This window comes from Pristiophorus japonicus, chromosome 9 (genome assembly GCF_044704955.1).
Source record: "Pristiophorus japonicus isolate sPriJap1 chromosome 9, sPriJap1.hap1, whole genome shotgun sequence".
Classification (NCBI taxonomy): Eukaryota; Metazoa; Chordata; class Chondrichthyes; family Pristiophoridae; genus Pristiophorus; species Pristiophorus japonicus.
Genome location: NC_091985.1, coordinates 183844411 through 183869598, shown reverse-complemented (window position 1 = coordinate 183869598; position 25188 = coordinate 183844411).

The window sequence follows — 25188 nt, the reverse complement described above, 5'->3', positions numbered from 1 at the left end:
AAACGCACTTCTTCGAAGAAGTGTCCGCTCTTGGCTCGTCGACGTCGGCGACTGCATTGTCCTCGGGGGGGATTTTAACTGCACGCTGGAGGCGAGGGACCACTCCGGTGCCCCGCAGAGCATGACGGCGATGGAGAGGTTGAGGGACCTGGTCGGGTCCTTCGACTTGGTGGACGTCTGGCGAAGTCTCCACCCCGACTCCAGCGTCTTTACTTGGGTGAGGCCTGGAGTAGGATGGTCCAGAATCGATCACCTTTACGTGTCTCGAGCGTACGTTTCCTGCATCCCGGTGGCCTCCATGCGGCCGGTGCCGTGTTCGGACCACCACCTGGTGTGGGCGGAGCTCGCTTCACTCCGCGCGAGGACGGGGTCTGCGTACTGGCATTTTAACAACCAGCTGCTGGAGGACGAGCGGTTCCAGGACTCGTTCCGTCGTTTCTGGGCCGACTGCAGAAGGAAGCAGGGAGGCTTCCCCTCCTTGAGGCTATGGTGGGACGTGGGCAAGGCTCAGGTCCACGTCTTCTGTCAAGAGTACGCGAGGTAGTCGACCAAGAGGCGGGCGGCCAGTGTCGGATGCCTAGAAAAAGAGGTGCTCGACCTGGAGTCCCGTCTCGGTCAAGTCGTCGAGGACCCGGCCCTGCGGATGGTGTACGAAGCGAAGAAGGCCGCGCTGAAGGACCTGCAGCTCGTCGGGTCCTGAGGCGCATTCGTGAGGTCGCGGATCCGGTCCTGCGGGATCTGGACCGCGGTTCCCCCTTCATCTACTCGCTGGAAAAAAGACAGAGTGTCCGTAAGAAGCTCTTGACGCTGCTGGCCGATGACGGCTCTCTCTTCTCGGATCCGGAGGGCGTCAACAACAGGGCCCATGAATATTACGGGGCTCTTTTCTCTCCGGATCCGTCCAGCGAGGAAGCGCGTAGAGTTTTGTGGGAGGACCTGCCAAAGGTCAGCCCAGAGTGCGCCGAAAATCTGGAAGCTCCGCTAAGCCTGGCGGAGCTGACCGGCGCCCTCGACCGGCTCTCGAGGGGAAAAGCCCCGGGGCTGGACGGGCTGACTGTGGAGTTCCACAGGGCGTTCTGGGACGTCCTGGGGGGCGACTACACGCGGGTGCTGGGGGAAAATCTGGCGACCGGGGAGATGCCCCTCGCTTGGCGCAGAGCAGTCATTGTCCTGCTGCCTAAGAAGGGCGATTTCCGCCTCCTTAACAACTGGCGCCCAGTCTCCCTCCTCAGCACGGACTACAAAATCTTCGCCAGGGCGATGTCTGCTCGCCTTGGCACCGTGCTAGACCACATGATCCACCCCGACCAGTCCTACACGGTCCCGGGCCGGACAATCCACGATAACATCCATCTGGTCCGGGACCTCATCCATTGTTCCCAGGAGGCTGGTCTGTCGGTCGCCTTCCGATCTCTCGACCAAGAGAAGGTGTTCGACAGGGTGGATCACGACTATCTGTTCGGGACTCTGCGCGTTTTTGGGTTCGGGATACATTTCGTCGCCCGGATCCGACTTTTGTACGCTGCCGCGGAGTGTCTGATAAAGGTTGATGGGTCTTTGACGACGCCCCTTCGCTTTGGGAGAGGGGTGCGCCAGGGATGCCCCATGTCCGGCCAGTTATATGCCATCTGCGTGGAGGCTTTCCTGCGCCTCCTGCGGACGAGTTTGACGGGACTGGCTCTGCAAGGGCCGGGCGTTAAGGTCGTCCTCTTGGCTTACACCGATGACGTGCTCCTCGCGGTAGAGGATCCCGCTGACCTGCGGAGGATGTGAGAGTGCCAGGAGATTTACTCGACCGCATCCTCCGCCAGGATCAACTGTTAGAAATGTTCCGGACTCCTGGTGGGTCAGTGGCGGGTGGACTCCCTGCCGGAGGAGCTCAGGCCTTTTGCCTGGAGCACGACCCATCTCCTCTATCTGGGAGTCTACCCTAGCCCCGACGAGGAAGCCTGGCCGGCGAACTGGCAAGAGCTGGAGGCCAAGGTCGCCGCTCGCCTAGGGCACTGGACAGGACTACTCCAAGTGCTATCCTACAGGGGTCGAGCGCTACTCATAAACCAGCTGGTGGCCGCCATGTTGTGGTACCGGCTGGTCACTTTGACCCCTCCCCCTGCGTTTGTCACCAAGATACAGAAGAAGCTGGTGGACTTCTTCTGGAACAACAGGAAGCACTGGGTCTCTGCCGCAGTCTTGAGTCTCCCGCTTGGGGAGGGTGGTCAGTCGTTGGTGTGCGTCAGCACCCAGCTCGCGACTTTCCATCTTCAGGCCCTGCAGAGATACATTTACGACGAGCCCCCTCCTAGGTGGCGTGCTCTGGTGACGTATTTCTTCCGCCAGCAGCACGGCCTCAACTACAACACGCAGCTCCTGCTTGTGAGCTCGTGGGGCGTCAGGACCGCCTTCCAGGAGCTGCCTGTCTTTTACAAGGAACTCATCAGTGTCTGGAACAAAGTCTCCACCAAGCGCAGCTCTCCACCAGCTGGAGTGGCGGCTGTCCTGTAGGAGCCACTGCTCGGGAATCCGTACCTCCACGACCGAGGTTTTAGGTGGCGGTCGGATGAGAGGGCTGTGGCTGGTGAGGTAACCAGGGTCAGGGACATGCTCGATGGCGGAGGAGCGAGCTGGATGGCGCCAGACACGCTGGCGCGGCGCCTAAATTTGACCAACGTCTGCCGCGTAGCCGATGCCATCGAGCCGCTAAAAAAAGCTCTGCTCCCTGACTCCGTTCGGTGCATCGAGGAGGCTCAAGCACGTTGGGAGATCCCGTCCGAACTGACCCCCGTCCGGACGGAATTCCTCATCGGCGACAAACACCCGAATTTCCCTCAGGAGCCGGCAGCTCACAACTTGAGCCACCTCGGGGAAATCCCCTCCATGCCTTTCAGTTCTGCGTGGAGGGGTTTCCTGTATGGGCTGCTCCTGCACACTCTCAACATTGCCATCCTCGCCTGCCGTCTGGACACGCCATGTTGTACCATCTTGCCGTCCGGAGGAGGCGGGGGTCCCCGATGGAGGGCATTCTACGAGGGAGTCCTCCCATTATTTATCGGGGACTTGGCCTGGAGGGTGATGCATGGAGCAGGGCCGTACAATAAATTTTTAAGCCGGTTCACGGGCTCCCAGGCCGCCTGCAATTTCTGCGGTCTGTAAGAGTCCGTGTTCCATGTTTTTATTGAATGCACGAGGTTGCAGCCCCTGTTTTATTATTTAAAGTGGCTACTCCTGAAATTCTGGCTGCGCTTCAGTCCCACACTCCTGATCTTCGGGCACCCTGTGCGGAGGGGAGCGGGTAGGTCCAAGGGCCGCCTCGTAGGACTGCTCCTGGGCATGGCCAAGGGTGCCATCAGCCGGTCCAGGCAGCGGGCGGTCGAGGGGGCCGTTCAGCCTGACTGCCAGCCTCTCTTCCGAGCGTACATCCGCACCAGGGTGTCCTTGGAGATGGAGCACGCGGTGTCCACCGCTACGCTCGCGGATTCCCGCGAAAGGTGGGCACCGGCGGGACTGGAGTGCAACATCACCCCCGGCAACCAAATTTTAATTTGATTTTATGTTTTAAAGTTTAATTTGTTTTAATTGCTGGTGTTTTTAGTTTCCCCCTCCCCTTTTATAGGGGGCACTTGGAGAAAAAAATATGATTTTAGTGCCCAAAAAAAACATTAAAAAAAAAGAAAAACACATAAAAAAACAAAAAAGTGCCTTGTAAATGTTTGGTGCATCCCCCAGTTCGGGGGGCCACGATTTAATGTTTTAGTTTCCTCCCAAAAAGAGTTCTCTGGACCAATGGTGCAGTTTTGGAGGCGTGGCCTATACAGTTGAAGCTGTGCTGTGGTGAGAGAAGGAACTCCCTGCTGTTACTCGAGCCTGGAAAGCCTTTGTGAGACCTGTGAAACAGCCCAGGAAGAGGAGGAAGGGGCTTTCTACAATTCCAATTAATCCAGAGGGAGAGGAGGAGAACTGAAAATTCAACAACCTTTAATACTGCTGCAGAGGGTTGGAGAGAGGGGTAAAAAGAACAATAACTATCCAGTGTGGAAGGAGGAAGAAACTTCATCAACCAAAGGTGGGTGTGTTTTGGTGCATTCCCCTAAGGACATTGTTGTATCGGTGGGGGGAGGAAATAAGACCATTTCGAGGGCCGGAACATCGCGGGGGGTGTGTGTGTGTGGAAATGTGTGTGGGGGTCTTGCTTTCAGCTAGGCCCCACACACCACTGAAGTACCCCTACCCCATTGCCTAGCCTGGGATAGCTGGAGCTGCTTGGTTGAAGACTGATTAATTACCCTATTTAACATCGTTGGGAGTGTGTGCCTGGGTGGCTGCAGCTACCCCAGGTGAAGACATCTTCTCCCCTCCACCCGCAGACAATCTACAAAGACTGTGTTTTTTGCCATCTGGGGAGTGCACCCCAAGAAACACCCACCCATCGCTGTGAGGGGAGACCTGCCCTCACAGCTTATCTCTTTACCACCCCCCCCCATCTCTTTCTCTCTCTCTCTGTCTCTCCCCTCTCTCTCTGAGAGCCCCTTTCCTCCGAATTGAAAAACCAATTAAGACAACTGAGCAGAGGGAGCAAGGCCCCTCCCCAATTGTCCACTAGGGGAGAGGTGTGCCTCATTGAGAGCTCCTCTGCTCATACACTTAAACGAGGCCAACTTAAGAACATTGAGGCCTGTGACTTTGGGGTGGGTGTAGCCCTTAAAGGGACCCCGTGATGGCGACACCATCCACGCCGGTGGCAGGGCCACCAAAGACATATGCGCAGGTGGCGTCCACATCCACGGTGCCTCCTGCGCCTCCTGCTGCCCTGCCACCGTTCAGACTTATAACAAAAAAACACCGGGTCAAGAGCTACACTCACCCCACAATGAGCATTGAGGAGGGCGTGTGGGCGATGGCTGGGGTAGTCGGCCCCTCGGCCGTTGTCTCTGCCTCCAAGATGCCTGGGAAGGCTGTATTCCTCCTGTGGCCAGAGCGGGCGGTGTCCCTGGCCCTTGAATAGGGTCTCACGGTGGGCAAGACGTTCCTGCCGGTGGACCCTCTCGAGGCCACCGGGCAGAGGGTCATCCTTTCAAACGTCCCGCCCTTTGTTCCCACTGGGCTCCTTCTCCCTCACCTACACCAACTGGGGGAGGTAAGGTCAGGGATCAAACCCATACCGCTCGGCCTCAGGGAGAACAACCTGCGCCACGTCTACTCCTTCCGCCGCCAGCTCTTTGTCCGGCTGGCACGGGAGTAGATGACGGAGGGTAGTTTTAATATGGTGCACAAGGGGACTGCCTACCGCGTCTTCTGGACGTCGGACGGCGTGTGGTGCCATGCCTGTAGGGAGTTGGGGCATGTTCGTAAGAACTGCCCCTCCTCCAAGGCCGCCAAACCACCGAGGGCGGCCAAGGCTGGCGCCGCCGCCACCCCTCCCCCTAGTAGCATCCGCATGCCAGGAGCTGTGGGTGCGCGGGCATCGTCGGGGGCCATTGTTTTCACGGGCTCCGGCGGGGGGGAGGGAAAGCGTCCGATCGGAAAGAAGGCACGGAGGAAAGCGAAACATCTCGAGGCGGGTCCCCTCAGTGAGCCAGACAATTTGATCACCGCGCTCAGCCCAACCCTGTCACCGGCGAGCGCCGGGTGCCCTGAGCCCATGCCCGAGCCCTTGACCAATATCACAGAGGGGCGCGGGTGCGGGCAAGATAAGAAAAAGGGGGGTGTGGAGCGGCAGGCCTCGGTAGACATGGAGGTCTACCTGCCTCCGCGCCCCCCATGGAACAAAAGGAGGCGCCGCTCCAATGAGGCGGAGGGGGAACAACATCCCTCCGCGGAGGTGTCGGTGCCCGCCGCGTGTCCGGCGTCCCCCACAAGCGCCCCCAAACTGTGCCGTAGGCGAGAGGAGTCTGTCCCCGGGCAGGGTGAGACAGTCGAGGCTGCCCAGCCACTGCCTCCCGCGGATGGCGTGGAAGATCTGCCTGTCATGGGGGGCGTGGGGCCAGCGGAAGAATGCGTAGCCGCCGGGTCGAGCGTCCCGGGGACTGAGGCGGGCGGGGCCGAAAAGGCCGAATCTGAGCCCGCCCAGCCTTTATCCAACTTCCCCCGAGACTTGCATGACTCGGCAGAAAATTAAAATGTAAACATTTTTAATATACATCCACACGCTGGGCCGGGGGGTGGCGGCGGGGACGGGAAGAAAACCAACCCTCGCCCCCTACTTTGGAGCTGGGGTACTTGGAGGACCTGGAACTTTTCTTTGACCAGGTCTCTCCGTGTTCCCCGGCTCCTGGGGCGGAGGAGGAACCCCTTCTGCTGTCGCTTCCTGACCCAGCACCGCTTTTAAAAGAGCCCAGTGGGGACTCCTCTGCCGACGATCCTGGAGGTGGGATCGGGGCAGAGCCAGGGTCGGATGGAGCGGTCGGGCCGTTTGCCATACCTCGTGCGGTTGACAGGCCGGCTGCTGGCGGCGACCTCCCGGAGGCGGACGGGGACTCGGTGGGGGATGAGGGAGAAGATCTCGAGTCCATCGCCAGTGAGGCGATGGATCTCCTCGTGCCCGCCGCTGAGTCCCCCCTCATTCCTGCAAAGGAACTACGGGACTTTTTGGTCCAGAGCCAGGGTCGCCGCAATCGAGCCCATCTGGCCCTGGAAAGATGGTCCGAGCCGGGGCTGCTCGTCGCGTCCGTCCGCACCGCCGCTAAAACCATGGCCGCGGGCGGGCCCTAATCAAAGGTGCAAGGCCTTGAGCTGCGCTGGCTCAAAAGGTTCCTCGCTGGGCTGCTGAAGGAGTGGAGGTCAACAAACGACTCCACTCCCCCACCAACAGTAGGTTAGGTAGTGGTTGCACTATGCTTTTGTCATGAAGATAACCATAGCCAGCCTCAACATCAATGGTGGCAGAGAGGCAAGCCATAGATTTAACAATTTTTCGCTCCTGCGGGAGGGAAAATATGCAGTGTGCTTTCTGCAAGAAACCCACACCGTTGCGGGAGACGAAGCCACGTGGCTCCTGGAATGGCAAGGAGAGGTCCGCATGAGCCACCTCACTACCACTTCTTGTGGGGTGGCCATCTTGTTGGCCCCGCATTTTCAGCCGGAGATCTTGGGGGTCGAGGAGCCCGTGCCAGGCCGCTTGCTGTAACTCACGGTTCGCCTGGGGACCGTGCCACTCCATCTCATGAACGTGTACGCCCCTCAGCCCGGCCCGCATCAAACGCGCTTCTTCGAAGAAGTGTCCATCTTCTTGGCTCCGTCGACGTCGGCGACTGCATTGTCCTCTGGGGGGATTTTAACTGCACCCTGGAGGCGAGGGACCGCTCCGGTGCCGCGCAGAGCATGACAGCAATGGAGAAGTTGAGGGACCTGCTCTGGTCATTCGAATTGGTGGACGTCTGGTGAAATCTCCATCCCGACTCCAGCGCCTTTACTTGGGTGAGGCCTGGAGTAGGATGGTCCAGAGTCGACCGCCTTTACGTGTCTCGAGCGTACGTTTCCTGCGTTCCGGCGGCCTCCATGCGGCCGGTGCCGTGTTCGGACCACCACCTGGTGTGGGTGGAGCGCGCTTCGCTCCGCGCGAGGACGGGGTCCGCGTACTGGCATTTTAACAACCAGCTGCTGGAGGACGTGCGGTTGCAGGACTCGTTCCGTCGTTTCTGGGCTGACTGGAGAAGGAAGCAGGGGGGCTTCGCCTCATTGAGGCTAGGGTGGGACGTGGGCAAGGCTCATCTCCGAGTCTTCTGTCAAGACACTCTCAACGTTGCCATCCTCGCCTGCTGTCTGGACAAGCCATGGTGTACCATCTTGCCATCTGGAGGAGGCGGTGTTCCCCGATGGAGGGCACTCCATGCGGGAGTCCTCCCACTATTTATCGGGGACTTGGCCTGGAGGGTGGTGCACGGAGCAGTGCCGTGCAATAAATTTTTAAGCCGGTTCACGGGCTCCCAGGCTGCCTGCAATTTCTGCAATCTGGAAGAGTCCGTGTTCCATGTTTTTACCGAATGCACGAGGTTGCAGCCCCTGTTTTATTATTTAAAGGGGCTGCTCCTGAAATTCTGGCTGCAGTTCAGTCCCACACTCCTGATCTTTGGGCACTCTGTGCGGAGGGGAGGGGGTAGGTCCGAGGGCCTCCTTGTAGGACTGCTCCTGGGCATGGCCAAGGGTGCCATCAGCCGATCCAGGCAGCGGGCGGTCGAGGGGGTCGTTCAGCCTGACTGCCTGCCTCTCTTCCGCGTGTACATCCGTGCCAGTGTGTCCTTTGAGATGGAGCACACGGTGTCCACCGGTATGCTCGCGGCCTTCTGCGAGAGGTTGGTGCCAGAAGGAATGGAGTGCATCATCACCCCCGGCAACCAAATTTTAATTTGATTTTATGTTTTAAAGTTTAATTTGTTTTAATTGCCGGTGTTTTTAGTGTCCTCCTCCCCTTTTATAGGGGGCACTTGGATAAAAAAATATGATTTTAGTGCCCAAAAAAAACCCAAAAAAAAACAAAAACACACAAAGAAAGGGCCTTGTAAATGTTTGGTGCGTCCCCCAGATCGGGGGGCCACGATTGAACGATTTAATGTTTCAGTTTCCTCCCAAAAAGAGTTCTGTGGACAAGCACTCCAAGGTCCTTTTGTTCATCCAGACTATTAAGTGGACTACCGCTTCATGTATATATCGTTTTCTTATTAGCCCTCCCAAAGTGCATCACCTCACACTTCTCTGAATTAAATTCCTTTTGTTACTGCTCTTCCCACCTGACCATTAGATTGATATCCTCCTGTAGCCCATGACTTTCCTCTTCATTATCAACGACACTGCCAATTTTAATGTCGTCTGCAAACTTCTTAATCATACTCCCTATATCCAAATCTAAATCGCTGATATGTACGACAAAAAGCAAGGGACCCAGTGTTGAGCCCTGCGGAATCCCACTGGAAACATCCTTCCAGTCACAAAATTATCCATCAATCATTTCCCTTTGCTTCCTACCTTATACCTCCTCCCTTCCTACACTAGTGATGGTGCAGAGGAGAATTACGAGGTTGCTTCCTGGAAAGGAGAATCTTAGTTTGGATAGGCTGGGTTTGTTCTCTTTGGAATAGAGGAGGTTGAGAGGAGACCTCATTGAGGTGTACAAAATATTGAGGGGCCTGGATATCGTGGAGATTGAGGGCCTATTTCCTTTGGTGGAGATGTCTATTATGAGGGGGCATAGACCCAAGCTGGTTGGTTGGAAATTTTAGAGGGGATTTGAGGGTTGGGCTTCTTTATGCAGAACGTTGTGGGGATCTACAACTCGCTGCCTGGAAGAGTGGTGGATGCAGAAAATCTCACCACTTTTAAGAGATCATTGGATAGGCACTTAAAGTGCAGTAACCTGCAGGATTACGGACCTAGAGCTGGTAATTGTGATTAGACTGGATGACCTTTTGTTGGACGGTGCAGATATAAATGTAAATGCTGCAGGGAGTTGAATACGGCCAGGTTGATCTCCTGGACTAGTTTCGATTGTCTGGATGGGTCGGAGAGGAATTTTCTGAAATGTTTTAACCCTAAATTGACCTGGATTTTTATATGGTTTTTACCTCTCTTAAGAGATCATATGGCTCTCGTTGGGATGGAGTGTAGAATGTTTCAGTTTCAGGGGTGTCGCAGTTGTGTGAGGTGGACTGGTTGGGCTTTGCGCCTTTTGCCTCTCTATCGTTTTTCATAGGTTTAGGGCTGCTGACCAAGTGCCATGCAGCTCTTTGTCGGCCGGCGTGACAGAATCGGCCGACATGGCCTCCTTCTGCGCTGTAAATTTCTATGTTTCTATATGACCACCGGTTATGCTAAAGCACGATCAGCACCAGTAATGTTAACACCAAAATGATAGACTTGCGTCACCATCAGTAATGTTAGTTTTGATTAACCAGCAATACTTTAGAGTAGGGAAACCACCAGGAATGTTACAATAGCGTCACCACCAGTATGGTGGAGCAGGGTCAACTCCAGTAATGTTAGTGCAGGGACACCAAAAGTAAGTTTGGAATAGGGTCATCAGCCGTAATGTAATAGTCGTCTCAAAACCAGTAATAATAGAGTAGGGTCAACAGCAGTAATCTTAGAGTCGGACCATAATCAGCAATGTTCACGTAGTGTCACCACCAGTAATGTTATATTTGGTTCACCACCAGTAATGTTGGTGTAGATTCAACACCAGTAATGTCAGAGTAGGGTCAGTACCAATAAGGTTGTAGTTGGGTCACCATCGATAATGCTCGGCTAGGGTCAATATCATTAATGTTAGATTAGGGTCAATACCATTATGATCAGTGTAGTATCTGCACCATTGACATTCAAGTAGAATCTCCAATAGTAATGGAAGTGTCGAGTCATCACCAAGAATGTTAGAATAGCGTCGCCACCAGTAATGCGAGAGAAGGGTCACGACCATTAATGTTAGATTAGAGTCACTGCTAGTAATGTTGGCGTAGAATCACCACTAGTAATGTTAGAGTAGAGTTAACACCGGTAATGTAGAGTAGTTTTGTCACCATAAATATTGGACTAAGTTCACCACAAGAAATGTTAGTGTAGGGTCACCACCAGTAATGTTAGAGTAGAGTCAGCAGCAGTATTATTAGAGTCGGATCACCACCGGTAATGTTAGATTAGGGACACCACCTGTAATGTTAGAGTAGGGTCACCACCAGTAGTGTTAGAGTGAGGTCACCACCAGTAATGTCAAAGTAGAGTCACCACCAGTAATGTTAGAGTAGGGACACCACCAGTAATGTTAGAGTAGGTTCACCACCAGTAATGTTAGACTACGGTCACATTCACTAATGTTTGAATAGCTTCACCACCAGCAATGTTACAGTACGGTCACCATCAGTAATGTTAGAATCATAACCACTCATTTTAGAGTGGCGTCATCTTCAGTAATGTTAGTATAGGGGGACATCAGTAATGTTAAAGCCATTCATAATCACAATAGAGAACAATTGTAATTATGTATAGCTTTCACAAAAGTAATTCAGGCCGCAAGAATCTGATGCAGAATCCGGGAGGGAACTTCCCTTGAGCGTAAGTTCCCTCTAGGTTTATTTTCCGTTCATTGATTTAATGGACTGAGTTTCACTGACGGAGTTGTAAAATTTCCCCATAGGCCTCCGGTCGTGCTGCTGTGGAAAATCTGTCCGTGTTTGTTAAGTGACTGAAACTAACGCCAATTATTGTATAAACTGACTTTCTCACTGGGGATCCGATTCTCTTTTTAAGGGCGAGCGTTAACGCATCTCAGAGCAACTACATTCAGAATCGTGAAGCAGGATAGCAGTCAGATATTCTTCCAAAAATGATACGGCCAACAATTCTGCAGTTTAGGGACATTTACTATCCTTTCCTCGCAACATTTGGTGTTCCCAGTAAGTCAATATATGCTTTTGCCTAATAGCTTTTGTCACGTCACTGTTAATGATTGTATTAGAGATTCCGAGAATTTCTTCATTGCAGTCATTGATGCACTGGGAGAAGTCAGTGAATATCAGAGGGAATTTTCACACTCTGCGCAGCCGCTGAGGTGCTGTTCTGGTTGCTGATCGTGGTTGCCGGATCAACTGTGGTCCGTATACTGAGGGAGGGCGAGGCTGATGCCCCGGCTGCTCCAACAGTACATAGTTCACTACAGCTTAGTATCGTCATCACATATGTGCCTTTGTTCCCTGTCTCCATTAGGCTGATAATTCCTTGTACTTCAGCCAGCACCACCCAACAGAGGACTGTGAAAGATATTTGGAGCAATAATTCCGCTCAGGGGGCTGCTCCCCTCCTCTCCGCAGCCAAGAATCTTCGCGGCCCGACCAGCTCCTGCTCTGTGAAATAACAGCTCCCTCTGCGCGATTAGAAATAGAAAATGAGCGGAACTTTGACCCAAACTTAATGTTTGTATCAGCGGGATGTTTTATTTGAACTGATATATTTCTGGTAATTGTTTGGAAATTATATTTAATGCAGCTGACACCCGATGCTACTTGCGAGATCCACTTCGCCAATTAAACCAATGAAATTCAACGTAAAATCCCATCGATTACTTTCTGCGGCAGTACCTTATAAAACTGGCTCCTTGCATCACTCAGTACCAGCCTCATGGTGGGATGGTTTAAGCGCTCCGCACTGCATTGAAATGTGTTTGGATGTATGTAAGGGAGTCCGCTTCTTTATTGTCTCTCGAATATGAACAAGTTGCAGAACCATCCAAGGACCCGCTTTTAAAGGGCTTTTATCTGTAACTGTACCATCCCTGCGAGTACTGCAGCTTGGCCTGGACCACAAAGTTAGAATGTGCATCGAGCCTCAAACTGGTGTCAGAGGCAATAGCAATTGGAATAACAATCGGGAGAGATGCATGACGGACGGCTGATCCAATGTCGCCCAGATTCAAAGTTGACCTCCGAACTATTCCCAGTCCTTGATCTATCTGTGCCTGGGTGTCGGTGGTGCTGAGGTCGCTCTCCTTTACAATTTCCCCGATTGATTCCGAGTGACCCTTGACCACAGCCCCGACAACAGCTGACTGAAGTAAAAACATAAAATGCTGGAAATCTCAGCGGGCCAGGCAGCATCTGCGAGAGAGAAACGGAGTTAACTTATCAGGCCGTTGACCCGTCGTCAGAACAGGCACTAGTTCGAAAAGTAACAGATGTTTAAGGAAGTGCTGTGGCCCTGACAATGGGAGTAGTGGTTAGGAGGAAAGTACAAAATGGAAGGTTATATGATAGGGGGAAAGGCAGAATGGATTTGAGAGACAGATGGGATGATGGGTTGAATTGAGATGGTAATAGCACAAGTTAGGAAACAAACGGTGAGTCTAGATGAAGGGTGAATGGCGGACTAATTGCCAACTACTATTTAAAACAGAGGGAACCCAAAAAAAAATAAAGGTGGGTAAATGTTTTGTAAAAAAAAAAGCGAGGAAAGTGAGCAAAGAGTGGGGTGAGGTTATGGTCTTAAAATGTTGAACTCGATGTTGAGTCCAGGAGGCTGCAAATTGCCTAAACGAAAGATGACATGCAGTTCCTCGAAATTGACTTGAGCTTCATTGGAATAGTGCAGGGGGCCGAGGAGAGAGAGGTCAGAGTCGGAGTGGAGTGGAGAATTAAAGTGACAGGCGACCGGAAGCTCGGGGTCAACTTTGCAGAATGAAAAGAGGTGTTCCGCAAAGCGGTCACCCAATCTGCGTTTGGTCTCCCCAATGTAGACGAGAACATTGGACTGACGTGTGCTGGACTCTGGGTTCTCAGTTCCTCGATATTGAGCGTGGAATGATGTACTACTTTTACAGAAAATGTCAACACCATACGACTATATAAAAATGTAATCAGAAGCCATCTTAACTTCTCCCTAAAATTCCTGTAAGATTTACCTGAGTTCCCTTGTACTGATTATTTACAATCTATGTTAACGACTTGGAAGAAAGCACCGATTGTAATGTAGCCACGTTTGCTGGCAATACAAAGATGGGAGGAAAAGCAATTGTGTGAGGGGAACATACAAATCTGCAAAAGGGCATATACAGGCTCAGTGACTGGGCTAAAATTTGGCAGATGGAGAATAATGTTGGAAAGTGTGAGGTCATGCATTTTGGCAGAAAAAAATCAAAGAGGATTTTATTATTTAAATGGAGAAAGATTGCAAGGTGCCGCAGTACAGCGGGACCTGGGGGTACTTTTGCATGAAGCATAAAAGGATAATATGCAGGTACAGCAAATGATCAGGAAGGCCAATGGTATCTTGGCCTTACTTGCAAAGTGCATGATGTTTAAAAGCAGGGAAAGGTATTTGTGAGGCCACACCTGGAATACTGCGTGCTCTTTTGGTTTCCATATTTACGAAAGGATATACTTGTTTTGGAGGCAGCTCGCACAAGGTTCACGAGGTTCATTCCGGGGATGAGGGGATTGACTTATGAGGAAAGGTTGAGTAGGCTGGAGCTCTACTTATTGAAATTCAGAAGAATGAGAGGTAATTTTATCGAAACGTATAAGATTGCAAGGGGGCTCGACAAGGTGTATGCAGAGAGGATGTTTCCACTGATGGGGAGACTTGAAATAGAGGGCACGATCTTAGAATAAGGGGGCGCCCATTTAAAACAGAGATGAGGAGAAATTTCTTCTCTCAGAGGTTGTAAATCTGTGGAATTCGCTGCCTCAGAGAGCTGTGGAAACTGGGGCTTTGAGTAAATTTAAAGTGAAATAGACAGTTACTTAAACGATAAGGGGATAAGGGGTTATGGGGAGCGGACGGGAAAGTGGAGCTGAGTCCATGATCAGTTCAGCCATGATCTTATTAAATGGCGGAGTAGGCTCGAGGGGCCGGAGGGTCTACTCCTGCTCCTTTTTATGATGTTCTTATGTTCTTATGACCTCCTGCCCCTCTCTCTTGCAGCGAACCTACTGACAATATTGATCCTTTCCCGAGGAAACTGCAGCCTTTCCAAATGTATCTCTGTCTACATGGTGGCCATGGCAACAGCAGATCTACTGGTCATGATCTTCAATGTAATAGTGTATCACATTTGTACATATCGCTTTCCAATTTCCTTCCTGTCCGACACTGTCGTTTGTAAGTTTATTATTTACCTCAATTCTACCAGCCTGAATATGTCGATGTGGTTTACAGTCTTCTTCACAGTTGACCGATTTGTAGCTATATGTTGTCAAAAGTTTAAAACAAAGTATTGCCGAATGAGAACGGCAGCCGCGGTTATAACAACGCTCTCTCTCTTGCTCTATTTCCAGAGCATCCCATTTTTGTTTGCTTTTATATTTGAACGAATAATTAACAATATTCATTGGGGTTGTCGCTCCAGAATTGACTTTTTTACTTCGCCTGCAGGCATCGGATTCTTATGGATGCTAAGTGTATCAACGATATGGATTCCGTTTGTTCTGATATTACTGGTTAATTGCTTGACAGTCAGACGTATTTTAGTGGCCAGTGGAGCCCGCAGGGGACTCCGGGGTCACTGCAGTGAGAATCAGAGTGGTCCCAAGATGGATAACCGAAGGAAATCTATTATTATATTATTCAGTGTATCGGGCAGTTTCATAGTGTTGTGGCTGACGCATATCATTAGTTTTTTCACTACCGGACTGACAGATATCGCGCATTACCGAGGTGATTATACAGCTCCTGCATACATCGCCATTGAAACCGGATCTATGCTCATGTATTTGAGTTCATGTACAAATACGTGTATCTATGCAGCTACTCAAATTAAATTCAGGGAAGAGCTGAAGAAGGTGGTGAAATGTCGTTGGACCTTGATTTTGATATTGGTTAAAAAATAAAGAATGGAACCAAAGTATCCTGTCCTAACTACAGCTAAATTACAGCCTGTGTTCCTGTTTAGAATGGCGGTCTCTCTGTTCAGACGAAAATGGTTTGTTTTGTGATAATGAACAGGTATCAGCAAACATTTCTCCCACTTTTTACCGTACGTGTAATGTCTGCTGCTTTCCCCGGTTGAACATCATCGATTCCCGCTAAAAAACAGCTTTCATCTCGTTCAAGACTCAAAGAGATTTCGTATAAATGCAAGTTGAAGTTTTAGACTAATTGATACGATATTGTTTGCTGTGAGTAGTCAAAAACACCGTTACCAACTATAACAAGATTCACAAATGACACAGATTATCAAAGCCATAAAAAAGCAAACCAAGCACTTTGGTTCATTTATATGGGGATAGAATGGAAAACAGAGAAGTTATGTTAAAATGCATGGAAACGTGGTTAGACAATACTTGGAGTAGTGAGCATAGCAGTGGTCTCCATCTTATAAAACGTGTATAGAAGTACTAGAAATGCAAAAACGACTGATGGAGAGAGTAGGAACCTGATTCCTGAATGTGACCTGAGACATATTTGTACACAGATATTTGCTAAACATCTCAACTAGTCATCGCAATGTTGAAATGTTCGAAGAGAGGAATTAACCATTCGACCCAACCAGTCCTAGGTGGCGTTTACCCAACAGCCTAAAAAATATTTTCAATCACTTTATCAGCTCTGTCTCAACATCCATTCAACCTACATTTCTTTATCGATCTTCTCAATTTAATCTTGAATATTGACATATTTTCTGACTCTGTTACTGCCACTACGCCACAACTCTCCCTGTAAAGAGGTTTCTCCTGCTCTCAGTTATCAATTGCTTACATGTATTCTTTTATCTATGGCATGTCTTTATGTATTCTACAATGAATGGAAGCAGCCTGCTTGCACCTGCCCTGTCCCATCCCTTCTTAAATCAAATCACCTGCTTATTATATTACGGGACAAATTATATCAGCCTGGTATCAATGCACAAATTATTGAAAGTTAGAAATGTGTAGCTAAAATTGTTAATTGATAGGTTCCTTTTGGAGATGGTTGTGCTTTTACTTGTCCTGAACAGTGAGAAGAAAGTATATGATAGCTTGATCACCCCCAAAAAATCAAGACATTCAAGGGGAGATTCCAGTCAAACACGCCCAGACCCCGAATCCATTGATAGGTCGCCAAAAAGGGCAGCTTTGGCTTGTATTAGATATTTGGTGCTGCCTGATCTTAAGACATTCGGGGTAAAATTGCCGTCGGAGGTCTCTTTCGGCTCGATACAAATCTACGAAAGTACCTGTTTTTTCACCGAGAAATTTTGACAGATCAAAAAAACGGTTTTCGCCGCAGGCGCATTGCACCCAGAAATCCGGCGTTTGCGAGCCTCTTCGGTTCCGTGCACACTTCGCATGGACTCGACGAGACCGCAATTATCGGCCCATTGTTGTATGTGCAGAAGTAATGTGTGGTCCATGAAGCAACCAGCATGTGATATGCATGAAGAATATGGCCTGCGTAATGGTTCCAAAACATGGTCAGTCACGCTGACAACATAACTGCATGAAATGTTTAATGTGGCGAGAGAGAGTGAGAACATGTGTAAAACCAAAGGGTGGAGTTCTGCGTAAATGTCGAGATAGATATATGATAATGATGAGATTTTGTTTCGTGATAGCCTTAAGTATTCTAATGTCAACAGTGGAGGCACAGTAAGGAAATGATTTATCAGATTGCCCTCAACTGTGATAACACATTGGTTTCTCTTTATATTGCAGTAATGTCAATCTTTTGCCATTGCATGTTAAGTAGGGAAGTATAAATCACTCTAAATTACCACTTGGCTGATGGGTCAATGCTGACTGCAGGATGAAGGACTAAGAAATTTAATTAAAGACATGTCACTGTTTACAGATTCATAAATCTCAGAGAAAGTTAATTATTTGAGAAAGCGTGGGATGGTGTTGGTCTGCAAGGGAAAACATCTTGGCACACATCATCATTTTAATACACATCAATGATATGTATACAAAACAAGACACATAATTCAAGGTTTCATTTGGTAGGATTGCAATTATATTGATCAAGAATGAAACTATTGATAATCTATAGCGCTAAGATTATAAAAAACTAAAGAAATAAAGGACGATATCCGATTAAAAATAAATGCATACAAAGCGGCCAAACTAGTGGGAGGACAGAAGATTGGGAATATTTTTTAAAAGGCAGCAAAGAATGACTAAAAATGATTAAGAAAGGGAAGAAGACTATGAAAGTAAACTAGCACAACATATAAAAACAGGTAGCAAGAGTTTCTATTAGCATATAAAAAGAAAAAAAGTGGCTAAAGTAAATGTTGTCCCTTAGAGGACGAGACCGGGGAATTAATAATGCGGAACATGAAGATGGTAGAATCTCTAAACAAGCATTTTGTAGCAGTTTTCATGGTAGAAGACATTCTACAAGAGTGGATCGTTAAGGGGCTATAGGTCGGCGGTGGGGATGGGGGTTGGGGGGGGGGGGGTGGTGGGGCGGGGGGGGAGCACTGAACAAAATTACAACCACCAAGGAGGTGGTACTCAGTAAGGTAATGAAATTAAAGGCAGATAAATATCCTGGACTTGATGGCTTGCATCCTCAGGTCTTAAGAGAAACAGGGGCAGGGTTTGTGGATGCAATTTAGCAAATTTCCCTAGATTCTGGGGTGGCCCCAGCAGATTGGAAAAATGCAAATGCAACGCCCCTATTCAAAAAAGGAGGCAGTCAAAAAGCAGGAAACTATAGATCAATTAGCTTAATATCTGTGGTTGCGAAAATGTTGCAGTCCATTATTAAAGAAGCAGTAACAACATATTTGGAAAAGCAAAATTTGGTCAGGCGGAAAGAGCATGGATTTATGAAGGGGAAGTCATGTTTGACAAATTTGCTGGACTTCTTTGAGAATATAAGGAACAGGGTGGATAAAGGGGAACCAGTGGATGTGTTGTATTTGGAATTCCAGAAGGCATTTGCCAATGTGTGGCACAAAAGGGTACTGCACAAGGTAAAAGTGCATGGTGTTGTGGGTAATAGATTAGCATGGATGGATGATTGGCTAACAAACAGAAAACATAAAGTCGGGATAAATGGTTCATTCTCTGGTTGGCAATCAGTAACATGTGGGGTGCCACAAGGATCAGTGCTGGGACTCCAATATTTAAAAACGATATTAACGACTTGGAACAAGGGACCGATTGTAACTTAGCCAAATTTGCTGGTGATGCAAAAATGGGAGTAAAAGCAACATGTGAGGAGGGCATAAAAAGTTGCAAATAAATATAGACAGGCTAAGTGAGTGGAAAAATATTTAGCAGGTGGAGTACACTGTTGGAAAGTGTGAGGTCATGCATTTGGGCAGAAAAAGATCAGAGAGCAAGTTATTATTTAAATTGAGAATGATTGCAAAATGCTGCAGTACAGCGTGACTTGGGGATACTTGGACATGAAACACAAAAGGATAGTAGGCAGGTACAACAAGTGATCAGGAAGGCCAATGGTGCCTTGGCCTGTATTGCAAAGGGGATGGAGCATAAAAGCACGGAAGCCTTGTTACAGCTGCACAGGGTATTGGGTGAGGTCACACCTGGAATACTGCGTGAGGTTTGGTTTCCATATTTACGAAAAGATATATATTTTACGGAGGCAGTTCAGAGAAGGTTCACTAGGTTGACCCCGGTGATGAGGGGGTTGACTTATGAGGAAAGCTTGAGTATCTTGGGCCTCTACTCATTGGAAATCAGAATAATGAGAGGTGATCATATCGAATCGTATATAATTATGAGGGGGCTTGTAAAGGTGGATGCAGATAGGACGTTTCCACTCGTGGGGGAGACTAGAACTAGAGGGCATGATCTTAGAATAAGGGGCCGCCCATTTAGAACTGAGATGAGGAGAAATGTCTTGTCTCAGTGGATTGTGAATCTGTGCAATTCGCTGCGTCAGAGAGCTGTGGAAGCTGGAATATTAAATACATTTAAAACAGAAATAGAAAGTTTCTTAACCGAGAAGGGAATAATCGGTTATTGGGAGCGGGCGAGGAAATGGAGCTGAGTCCATGATCAGATGAGCCATGATCTTATTGAATGGCGGAGCAGGCTCGAGGGGCCTTATGGCCTAATCCTGTTCCTATTTCTTTTGTTCTTATAATACTTGTTAGGCCAATGGGGAAAAAACAGCCTGTTTAGCAAGAAAACTATTGTGATTGATAACAGATATGTAAATTAATTCTCTTTATATTGCGTTGAATTTTAACGATTATATAATTATGTAATACAGAATTTTGTGGCAGCGGAAGTGAGAGCAATTTAAAGAAAATAACTGTTTGTAATGCGGGTTAGACATTTCAAAAGCCGAAGATCTCAGCTCGGAACGATTATACATTTGAGTCGTCAAGGAACCATCATCAGAAGTCAAAGCAAAATGCACCTTTTAACGTGTGTTTAAGTGCTATTGCATGTAGTGGGTGCTCAAAATACTTATACCACCTCACTTCAATGTTGAAGAGCCTTATGGTATCCCTCCCTCTCACAATAGCCTTAGTAATTTAAATGTCAATGGGCTTCATTTATTAATTGTGATTAAGTTGACACTTTACCTGGCGCTCTTTAACGTTCCACTTGATCCTGAGATTCTCCAGAAGCCAAAGTCCACATGGTTGCAGGCACTCGTGTATCCCCGGCTCTACCAGTCCGGCTGGCATCTAGCTCCTGGGGAAAGTGCGAGTGCATTGCGGGCAGTTTTGTGCAATAGGTACTTTCTCATTGAACGTACAACAATATTTAAGCCTAACTGACAACATGCAGAGGTTTTAATTCCGTCAGGCAGCGAAGCCTCTGCACGCAGCTGCCAGCACGAGAAACCGAGGTGTAATTGACCATATTCTTCAATATGTACAGGTAAAACAGAAATCAAATTTTACCATTACATTCTGGTGTCACACTTAATCCCATACTGTCATCGCCCCTGTTTCTAATTAAACAGTTGACATGTAGCCTTGACATTCTCTATTTGCAATGTTAATGGGTAACGCTGACAGTCTCGCTTCCTCTATTTATTATTAACCAGTCAAAATCTTTCCATGTCCTCTATTTCTAAATAAATGGTTCATCTGCCACACGATGTCCCTATTTGTATTTAACCTAAATTTCCCTCTTTGTTTATACTTAAACATTTAATGCATTCCACTAACTTTTCCCATTCTGTAATTCTAACTAAACATTCACTATGTTACCCTTACTGCCCCTGTCCTCTGGTTCAAATTAAACTGTCACCCTGTTCCCCTTACTGCCACCACTCTCTATTTCTATTTAAACACATACTCAGCTCCACTTACTGCCCCTACTCTCTATTTATAATGAAACACTCACTGTTTTCCTCTTAGCGTCTCCACTCTCTATTTCTAATAAAACACTCACTCTGTCCCCCTCACTGCTCCCACTCTCTATTTCTATGTAAACACTAACTGTGTACCCCTTACTGATCCCACTCTCTATTTTTAATTAAACACTCATCATGTTCCCCTTACTGCCCAAAGTATATATTTCTAATTAAACACTCACTTTGTTCCCCTTCCCTCCCCCACTCTCTATTTCTAATTAAACACTCACTGTGTTCCCCTTACTGCCTCCTCTTTCTATTTCGAATAAAAACTCACTATGTTCCCCTTACTGCCCCCACACTCTATTTCAAATTAAACAGTCACTGTTTTCCCCTTCCTGCCCCACTCTCTATTTCCATTAGACACTGCCTATGTTCCCCTTACTGCGCCCACTCTCAATTTCGAATTAAACGCTCACTGTGTTCCACTTATTGCACCCATTCTATACTTCTAATTGAACACTCACTGTGTTCCCCTTACTGCCACATCTCTATTTCTAATTAAACACTCACTATGTTCCCCTTACTGCCCCAATCTCTATTTCTAAATAAACAATCACATTGTTCCCCTTACGACCCCGTTGTTTATTTCGAATTAAATAGATACTGTGTTCCCCTTATTGCCCCCAATCACTCATTCTAGTTAAACACTCACAGTTTTACCCTTACTGCCCAACTCACTATTTCTAATTAAACACTCACTGTGTTCCCCTTACTGGCCCACTCCCTATTTGTAACATAAGATATACTCTGTTGACCTCACTGCCCCAACTCTCCATTTCTACTTAAACACTTACAGTTTTTACCTTATTGCCCCCACTCTCTCTTTTTAGTTTAACACTCACTGTTTTCCGCTGACTGCCCCGACTCTCTAATTTCTAATATAAGATACAATGTGTTCCCCTTACTGCCCCAATCTCCATTTCTACATAAACACTCACAGTCTTTCCTTTACTGCCCCCACTCTCACTTTCTAGTTTAACACTCACTGTTTTCCGCTTACTGCCCCCACTCTCTATTTCTAATTAAATAATCACTGTGTTCCCCTTACTGCCCCCAATCTCTCATTATAGTTAAACACTCAAAGTTTTATTCTTACTGCCCAACTCACTTTGTCTAATTAAACACTCACTGTGTTCCCCTTATTGCCTCACTCTCTATTTCTAATATAAGACAAACTGTGTTCCCCTTACTGCACCCACTCTTCATTTCTATTAAACACTCACGGTGTTCCCCTTACCGACCCCACTCACATTTTCTAATTAAACATTCACTGTTTTCCCCTTACTGCCCCCATTCTCTATTTCTCTATGTCTAATTAAACACTCATTATGTTCCCCCTACTACCCTCACTCTCGATTTCTAATTAAACACTGATTGTGTTCCCCTTACTGCCCCCACTCTCTATTTCTAATTAAATACTCACTTACCGCCCCACTCTCTATTTCCAATTCAAGATTCAATGTGTTCCCCTTACTCCCCGACTTTCCATTTCTAATTGTACACTCACTGTGGTCCCCTTACTGCCCCCACTCTGTATTTCTAATTAAACACTCACTGTGTTGTCCGAACTGCCCCCACTCTCTATTTCAAATTAAACACTCACTGTGTTCCCCTTTCTACCCCCACTCGCTATTTATAATTAAACCATCAGCGTATTCCCATTACTGCCCCTCACTCTCTATTTCTAATTAAACACTCACCCTGTTCCACTCTCAGCCCCCAATCTCTATTTATAATTAACACTCACTATGTTCCCCTTACCGCCCTACTCACTATTTCTAATTAAACACTCATTGTGGTCCCCTTACTACCCCCACTCTCTATTTATAATTAAACACTCACTGTTTTCCCCTTACTGCCCTCACTCTCTGTTTCAAATTAAACAATCATTGTGTTCCCCTTCCTGCCCCCACTCTCTTTTTCCAATTAAATACAAACTATTTTCAACTTACTACCCCACTCTCTATTTCTAATTAAACACTCACTGTGTTCCCCTTACTGCCTCCACCCTCTATTTCTAGTTAGACACTCACAGTTTTCCATTTACTGCCCAACTCACTCTTTCTAATTAAACACTCACTGTATTCCCCTCACTGCCCCCATTCTTCATTTCTACTGAAACACTCACATTGTTCGCCTTACTGCCACGACTCTCTCTTTATAGTTAAACACTCACTGTTTTCACATTATTGCCAAACTCACTATTTGTAATTAAACACTCACTATGTTCCCCTTACTGCCTCACTCTCTATTTCTAATTAAACACTCACATGGTTCGCCTTACTGCCCTCAATCTCTCTTTCTAAGTTAACACTCACTGTTTTCCGCTTACTGCCCTCACTCTCCGATTCTAATTAAACACTCACAACGTTCCCTTTACTATACCCACTCTCTATTTCCAATTAAACACTCACTGTCTTCCCTTTGTTGCCGCCACGCTCCATTCCTAATTTCAAGACTCACTGTGTTCCCCTTACTGCCAGAACTTTCTATTTCTAATTAAACATTCACTCTGTCCCCCTTACATCGCTCACACTCTATTTCTAATTAAGGACTCATTTTGTTCCCCTTACTGCCCCCTCTCTCCGATTTTAATTAAACACTCACTATGTTCCCCTTACTGCGCCCACTCTCAATTTGTAAGTAAACAGTCACTGTGTTCCACTTACTGCCAATTCTCTCTTTCTAATTAAACACTCAGGATGTTCCCCTTCCTGCCCCCTTCTCTATTTCTAATTAAATACTCACTTTCTCCCCTTACCTGCCCACTCTCTATTTCTAATAATACACTCATGGTGTTCCCCTTACTGACGCCACTCTCTATTTCTAATTAAACACTCACTGTGTTCCCCTTACTGCCTCCACTCTCTATTTCGAATTAAACACTCACTTTGTTCCCCTTACTGGCCCCACTCTCTATTTTAATTAAACAGTGACTCTGTTCCCCTTACTACCCCCTTTCTCTATTTCTAATTAAACACTCACTGTGTTCCCCTTACTGAACATACTCTCTACTACTAATTATACAGTCACTGTATTCCCCTTACTGCCCTCACTCTATATTTCTAGTTAACGATTCACTGATTTCGCTTTACTGACACACCCTCTATTTCTAATTAAACGCTCACTGTGTTGCACCAACTGCACCCAAGCTTTATTTCTTATTAATACTAAATTGTGTTCCCTTACTTCCCCCGCTCTCTATTTCTAATTAAAAACTCACTGTGTTCCTCTTAGTGCCGCCACTCTCTATTTCTAATTGAACACTCACTGTGTTCCCCTTACTGCCCCCTCTCTCTATTTCTAATTAAACACTCACTGTGTTCCACTTACTGCCCACTCTCTATTTTTAATGAAACACTCACTGTGTTCCCCTTACTGCTCCCATTCTCTATTTCTAATTAAACACTCAGTATGTTCCCCTTACTGCTCCCACTCTCAATCTCTAATTAAGCACTCACTCTGTTCCCCTTACTGCGCCCTCTCTCTGTTTCTAATTGAACACTCACTGTGTTCCCCTTAGTGCCCCCACTCGATATTTTTATTAAATACTCACTGCGTTCTGCTTAGTCTCCCCTATCTCTATTTCTCATTAAACATTCATGGTGTTCCCCTTACTGCCCCCATTCTCTGTTTGAATTAAACACTGTCTCTGTTCCCCTTAGTACCCCACTCTCTAGCTCTAATTAAACACTCACTGTGTTCCCCTTACTGCCATCACTCTCTATTTCTAATTGAACACTCACTAAGTTTCCCTTACTGCGTCACGCTCTATTTCTAATTGAACACTTACTGTGTTCCCCTTACTGCCCTCACTCTCTATTTCTAATTAAAGACTAATTTTGTTCCCCTTACTGCCCCCACTCTCCGATTCTAATTAAACACTCACTATATTCCCCTTACTGCGACCACTCTCAATTTGTAAGTAAACACTCACTGTGTTCGACTTACTGCCACATCTCTATTTATAATTAAACACTCACTGTGTTCCCCTTACTGCCCCACTCACTATTTCTAATATAAGACATACTGTGTTGAACTTACTGCCCCAACTCTCCATTTCTACTTATGCACTTACAGATTTTGCCTTATTGCCCCGACTCTCTCTTTCTAATTTAACACTCACTGTTTTCCGCTTACTGCCCTTACTCTCAATTTCTAATTAAATACTCACTATGTTCCATTTACCGCCACACTCTGTATTTCCAATTAAACACTCACTGTGATCCCCTTACTGCCCCCAATATCTCATTCCATTTAAATACTCAAACCTTTACCATTACTGCCCAACTCACTATTTCTAATTAAACACTCACTGTGTTCCCCTTATTGCCTCACTCTTTATTTCTAATATAAGACACACTGTGGTCCCCTTACTGCACCCACTCTCCATTTCTATTAAACACTCACTGTGTTCGTCTTACCGCCCCCACACTCTATTTATAA